Here is a 6,206-nt window from a genome sequence, read left to right as displayed (position 1 = left end):
CTGTCTGAACTCCCCTTCGCTATGCAAACAATTGTTAATCGTCCAACAGGTTAAACACCGGCGCTCCTGAACATAGGTAGAGAGGTGCCCTTTCCTTTAGAGAACTCCCTTGACCTCCAGGATAGCTCGGTCGGCAAACTCCAGCTTCGCAGAGGGACTCTGGAACCGGCTCGACGATGCCATCCCAAGCAGCACGCCAATATTGGTCCAATATTGGACCTATATGGCCTGCCATGATTGCCAATATTGGACCAATATGGGCTGCCCATATTGGCAAGCCCATTTTGCGCCAATATTTCTGTGATAACGCCAGCGGGGAGTCCGTGTAATAATAAAGCATTATCCGGTTTAATGTCCACCACTGATATTACTTCTCTCTTCTTTTTGGTTTTTCATTTCTGCAGATCTCATTGATCCACGTTGCATACAATTAAAAAAAAACTGCATCGCCCCAAAAATGAAGAACGGGTGCTACGCCCGTCTGCATTGGGATCGCAATATTCTATCAACTACTGATGGGCCGAGAATCAAGGATTCGTTCTTGGTGAACGAATCAGTAGCTTGAACTGAGTGAATCGATTCGCCAACCCTAAAAAGATTCGTACATTGATATACCTTCAATGAGGGTCCTCAAAGACTACAAAGAAAAAGAGGAAACATTACGATTTCAAAACATTTGACAGAGGTAGGCGCGGCGCCATCTCTGAATGCGAACTGCAATCACAGCTCGCATCCCTAGTGCAGTGTGGTCGTATGGTACTCTATGGTGATGGCACGGCAGCGCGCAAGCGAGACTGAATCAAACGAACGAATCAATTGAATCGGTCTGCGCCTTTTGGTTCAGTTTGAGTGGTTTGAGTCGTATGGATCACGGCTGGCTGCTGCGCTGCTCTCCACTAGTCGAAGTGACTCGTTTGCTGTGCGTCTTAGATCACTGATTCATGTAGCAGTCCGTTCGCTTCAGACAGTTCGAGTTCGAGGGTGAATCATTGTATGGTTGTGCTTGTGCGGCTCACCGATTCATTGAGTGATCCATTTGCGATGGAAGTCGGTTTGGTGATTCGGTTGTGTGCTGTGCTCGTGGGGCTCACTGAATAGTTTTCCGATCCGTTCGCCTCGCGCCGATCGCTGGGGAACACAGGGGTGGCATCCAATGTATTGCTCCGTAGACGAAAGCGTGCTGGGCGAACGCAATGCATCCTGGACAGGTTCTGGTCGCACGTCAAGGCACACGTGACCTTAAAGATTGCGGCGCTCGTGATCGGCGGCCAAACCGTTTGTTATCAATGCGGTTGTAGTTTCTGCGCGACGTTTTGGACGTCTTTCGATCACGGTAATTATTTTTATCCGATAATCTAGCGGTAAAACCCCCAGTTTTGTACATAAGGCCTCGTACTTTTGACGACTTCCAAAGATGTGATGACGACCGCGCGTTAAGACCCACTGAGCCGATGCGATGTACTTAAACTAAGGAGAAATGGGCTACCATGTTTCGGAAGAAGCACCGCATAGTTTACGCTGGCAAAATACGTTCATTTTTTGGCTTTATGACGAGGGAAATATGTTGGTAGGCGGCAAAACGACATGTAACCAAAGTCATATGACCTCAAAATGACGTTTTCTATGACGTGCGACCAGGACAAGAGTAGTATATTATCACCTCAACTGGCCCACAACTCACAGTGGCCTGGACGCCATTAATGAGCAATTAGAGCAATTTGGGACCCCCCACAGTAATTAGGATCATTCAGGGAGTCATTACACTAATTGGGGAGCATCTAAGACGTGTCCAGACCACTGTGTGAGTTGTGGGCCAGTTGAGCTGCTAAAAAAATAAAAAATAGGTAGAAAATAAAATAAATAGATAGAAATAGAGTGGAGAGAAACAATTTATTCGAAAATCAACGATGCCGCGGCGAAGAAACCGCTCCGGGGTGACCAGCGCCCGCCATGTTGGTAGTTGGCACCCAGCAGTTGCAGAGATCTACGACAGGTGGCCACTTAGTTGCCAGGCATCACACCAGATGGCGCCACCATCATAGCTCTAGGCGAGAAAGACAGAACAAGACACTAGCGGAAGGTAGAAAATGCCAACACTGCTAAACAAGTCTAGGCATGCGAGAGAAAAGGTGTAACCGCTACTGCTAAACAGCACGGAGAAAACAGTACACATCGGGGGAAAAAGGCAATCAACTAGGCCTAACCACAGCGTCACAACACTATGCACAAGGCGAGAACCGCTAAACGTGCGTCAACACGGAAAAGAGGCTTGGTCACTGCTGAACAAGTCTAAACATGCGAGAAAAGGCTTAACACGAGCACAGTCAAACATCGGCAAATCACTCGTTGGTCACCGCTAAACACGGCGAACATGCAAGAAAAGGAGCACGGCAAATCACTCACCTTTTCCCCCGCGGCGACTGCTCATCAGGCAGGCAGAAACTGAGCGGGCGCGGGGACTGCGGAGCACACGTCTGCTCTCCGTGACAGCCAGCCACAAACTGAGCGAGCACGGGGACTGCGGAGCAACCGAGCGCACATCTGCTCTCCGCGACAGCCAGCGAGAAACTGACTGGGATGCCGCGCTGCGGCAGCTATGGATGCGCGCGCGCTCCTAGCGCCCTCTGTGCCGCCCGCCCGCGTGTGGTTTCAGTTTCGCCTCTCCGCTCCTCCCGCTGCGCGCACGCGCTCCAAATGGCGACGGGTGGCTTCTCAGTTTCGGTTTCACTCTCCTTTCTTTGCGCGCGCGTTTATCTGTATAAAGGCAGCGCGCACCGCGCTCGCGTCATCAATACGTGAAGATGTTCAGCTACCACTCGTTACAAAATTGTTCCCGCACCCACGCTTCTTGGGAAGAAGTGGAGAAGGAATGTTTCAGCAGCGAAAGTCCCCGCAACGAGCTCGTCATCACTGCTTTTCGGTACGTGACAGACATGGTAGGCTTTGGCAATATAGGAGAGATCTCGCCGGGGCCGTTGCAGGAGATGGTGCGTCGGATCTACGCCCGTTACAAGAACGTCTGCATAACGGTTCCGGACGGACCCCTGGGATGGATGAGCGAATTTGTGAGCCTGGCCAACGCAGAATTCAACTACATCGCTGCAGACATCGTGGACCTTCTCGCTCGTGCCATCGCTCATATTAAGCACGCCCTGCGGAAGCAGCGACATTTGCAAGCAGTCTACATCGCGAACTTTGTCACCGACTTATTGAAATACCGCTTATAGTTATCGACATGCAACGCATTAAACAGTCCGATTAACTTTGACGAGACTCTGTGTTTTCTTTCACTGAAACATCTTTAATGAATACATACAAAGGAGTTGGTCGATAGATGCCTGCACCCTCCCTGACTTGCCTCAACAGAAGGATATGGGGAATCTTCATCGCAGTATCGTCATTGCACAGGTCACGGTGCCAGTACGATGACGGAATGGTCATTCTTTTCGTACACCCATTCCGCTACCACACTGCCACGATGACCCGTGCTTCTCCTGTCTGCGAGAGAGAGAGAGAGAAGCATGTCTCCGACTAGACTTTTATTCTCAATTACATGCGCGTGCAGCTCTTTGTTCCATGGTTACTCGATGCCTGACGTCGACGGTCTCGGGCTCTCTTCCGGGTTTTCCGGTGCTGCACAAGGAGAGAGTACTATCGTAATTGTATACGCGTCAAAACATAACAAAGCTCACCGTATTCGCAGCGTCCGTAAGGGAAGGAGTGTACGGCATCCACGATATAGCGTTTGTCGTCGTAGGGGACCAAGCTCTTCTTGAGTCTCGAAATGGTGTACATTGTTTGCTTTATACCCTGGGTGGTGCACTGCTTCTGAGAGACTGTCTTTTCATTGAACAGAGAATCTCGGTACGCTTCGTGCAATAAGTGTTTCCTCACCACGTCCTTCTTAACTCCTTTCGCTCTCGCGATCTGTTTGTGTGACCCAGCCAAGAGAATGCTGTACATTTTTGCTCGGATGGCTACGACTTCCTGAATAACACCCCCTCCCGTCTCGTCTTTCAAGTACCCCATCTGGTTCGCGTGCTCGTCGTTGAAAAGCGGGTGGCCCGGTGGATAGGAGGACAGATCTAGCTCACTCTCAATTTTCATCAGCTGCTGTCCGTATCGCTATAGATCAATTGCACTGGACACGTCAAGCAAGAAAAGAGAGACTCGTAGATGAAGCTGTACATTCGGACTTTGGATATTTCTAGAATGGCAAAACCCACGTAAAGGGGATGCGTGCATTTGATGCGACGCTGTTTCATCTCGTATAAGATGCACTTGTCACTCAGAATGAGAAAATGGTGGCAGTCGACGGAGCTAGCTTTTCGGAGCGCGGTTTCTTTGTCGTAGGCTAAGGCATACTTTTTCATGCGTCTCACATTTTGTATCGTCTTACCGAACGTACTGTTCGACATGGTTTTGTACAGAAGTCGTTCGAATTTCGTGGACGCGGCATTCCTCAACGCGACGTTCCTCTGCACGAAGGTTCGCAAAAAGTTGTCTTGCTGGAACGAGATGATGCTGTGAACACGTTTTATTTTCATGCCCAACCTCATGTACAGTGCGAGCAATGCATAATGAACGACGTAGCGTTCTTTGTCGTAACACGTCAGCAAGAGTTTTTTTCTGGGAGGGGTGTTCAGCGCCAATGCATCTTTCAAGTGCTGCTGGTAGGGGGACAGTTCGTTCTCATCCATGCACGTGTTTTCGGGTGCCAGGGGAAAATCCCTGGTGAGCGCGTGCAGTTCTTCGGGATATGACAAGTCTACTACGTAGACGTGACCCAGTTCCGAATCGTGAGGAATGTTGAGAAAATCGATCTCGCTCCACCTCGAAGGATCGACCCATTCAAAAGCACCTGTCGGGAGATGGAAAGTCATCGCGTAGGGGTTCGCGTTGACGTCGAGATACTGGATAAAAGTATTTTCTTTCTGGGGGTCGTAATCGTCGCACCCCTCGTCATTAGCCCGACAGTATCTGTGGAAGCTGTTACAAATGCCTCCCCTGATTCCCTTCTCGATCGTTTTGTACATCTTTTGGTCACTTATGAGCTCGAGTTTGACATTGGTGAGCTTCAAAGTGCTACTCCACGCATAACTGGCGAGGGACATGGTGCGTAAAATATCTATCCCATCCGTCTCTAGCTCAATCTTTCTGAAATACAGCACGATGTCGCACAGCTGACAGGTGTCGAGCGTGAGGTAGGGACGCGTGTAATCTCCTAGGTCCTTACATTCGAACAATTCCAAAATCTCGAGGGCGTACTGATAGTCCTCATCCGTGATCTCTTGGTCGTTCAGGTCACTTTTGAAAGCTTCCTTTGGCGGTAGTGCGGGCAAATTGTAGGTTTCTAAACTGTCGACGAAGGTGTACGGGTAAATTCTCTTCCTGAGAAGGCGACGGAAACGGTCACCGAACATTTAGCGGGTGCAATGAAACGCACTCTCGCCACCGCTGGAGAGGAGCGTTTCTACCAGGTTAGACAACGAGAGGTTGAAAAACTGCGTGGTATCGCGGAAATGGAGCTCGCCAATATTGAAGCCTCGTATTTTCATATCGTTTTGTACATCTTTTGGTCGCTTATGAGCTCGAGTTTGACATTGGTGAGCTTCAAAGTGCTACTCCACGCATAACTGGCGAGGGACACGGTGCGTAAAATATCTATCCCATCCGTCTCTAGCTCAATCTTTCTGAAATACAGCACGATGTCGCACAGCTGACAGGTGTCGAGCGTGAGGTAGGGACGCGTGTAATCTCCTAGGTCCTTACATTCGAACAATTCGAAAATCTCGAGGGCGTACTGATAGTCCTCATCCGTGATCTCTTGGTCGTTCAGGTCACTTTTGAAAGCTTCCTTTGGCGGTAGTGCGGGCAAATTGTAGGTTTCTAAACTGTCGACGAAGGTGTACGGGTAAATTCTCTTCCTGAGAAGGCGACGGAAACGGTCACCGAACATTTAGCGGGTGCAATGAAACGCACTCTCGCCACCGCTGGAGAGGAGCGTTTCTACCAGGTTAGACAACGAGAGGTTGAAAAACTGCGTGGTATCGCGGAAATGGAGCTCGCCAATATTGAAGCCTCGTATTTTCATATCGTTTTGTACATCTTTTGGTCGCTTATGAGCTCGAGTTTGACATTGGTGAGCTTCAAAGTGCTACTCCACGCATAACTGGCGAGGGACACGGTGCGTAAAATATCTATCC

Source organism: Ornithodoros turicata, unplaced genomic scaffold (genome assembly GCF_037126465.1).
Source record: "Ornithodoros turicata isolate Travis unplaced genomic scaffold, ASM3712646v1 Chromosome215, whole genome shotgun sequence".
NCBI lineage: Eukaryota > Metazoa > Arthropoda > Arachnida > Ixodida > Argasidae > Ornithodoros > Ornithodoros turicata.
This window is presented reverse-complemented; position numbering follows the sequence as displayed.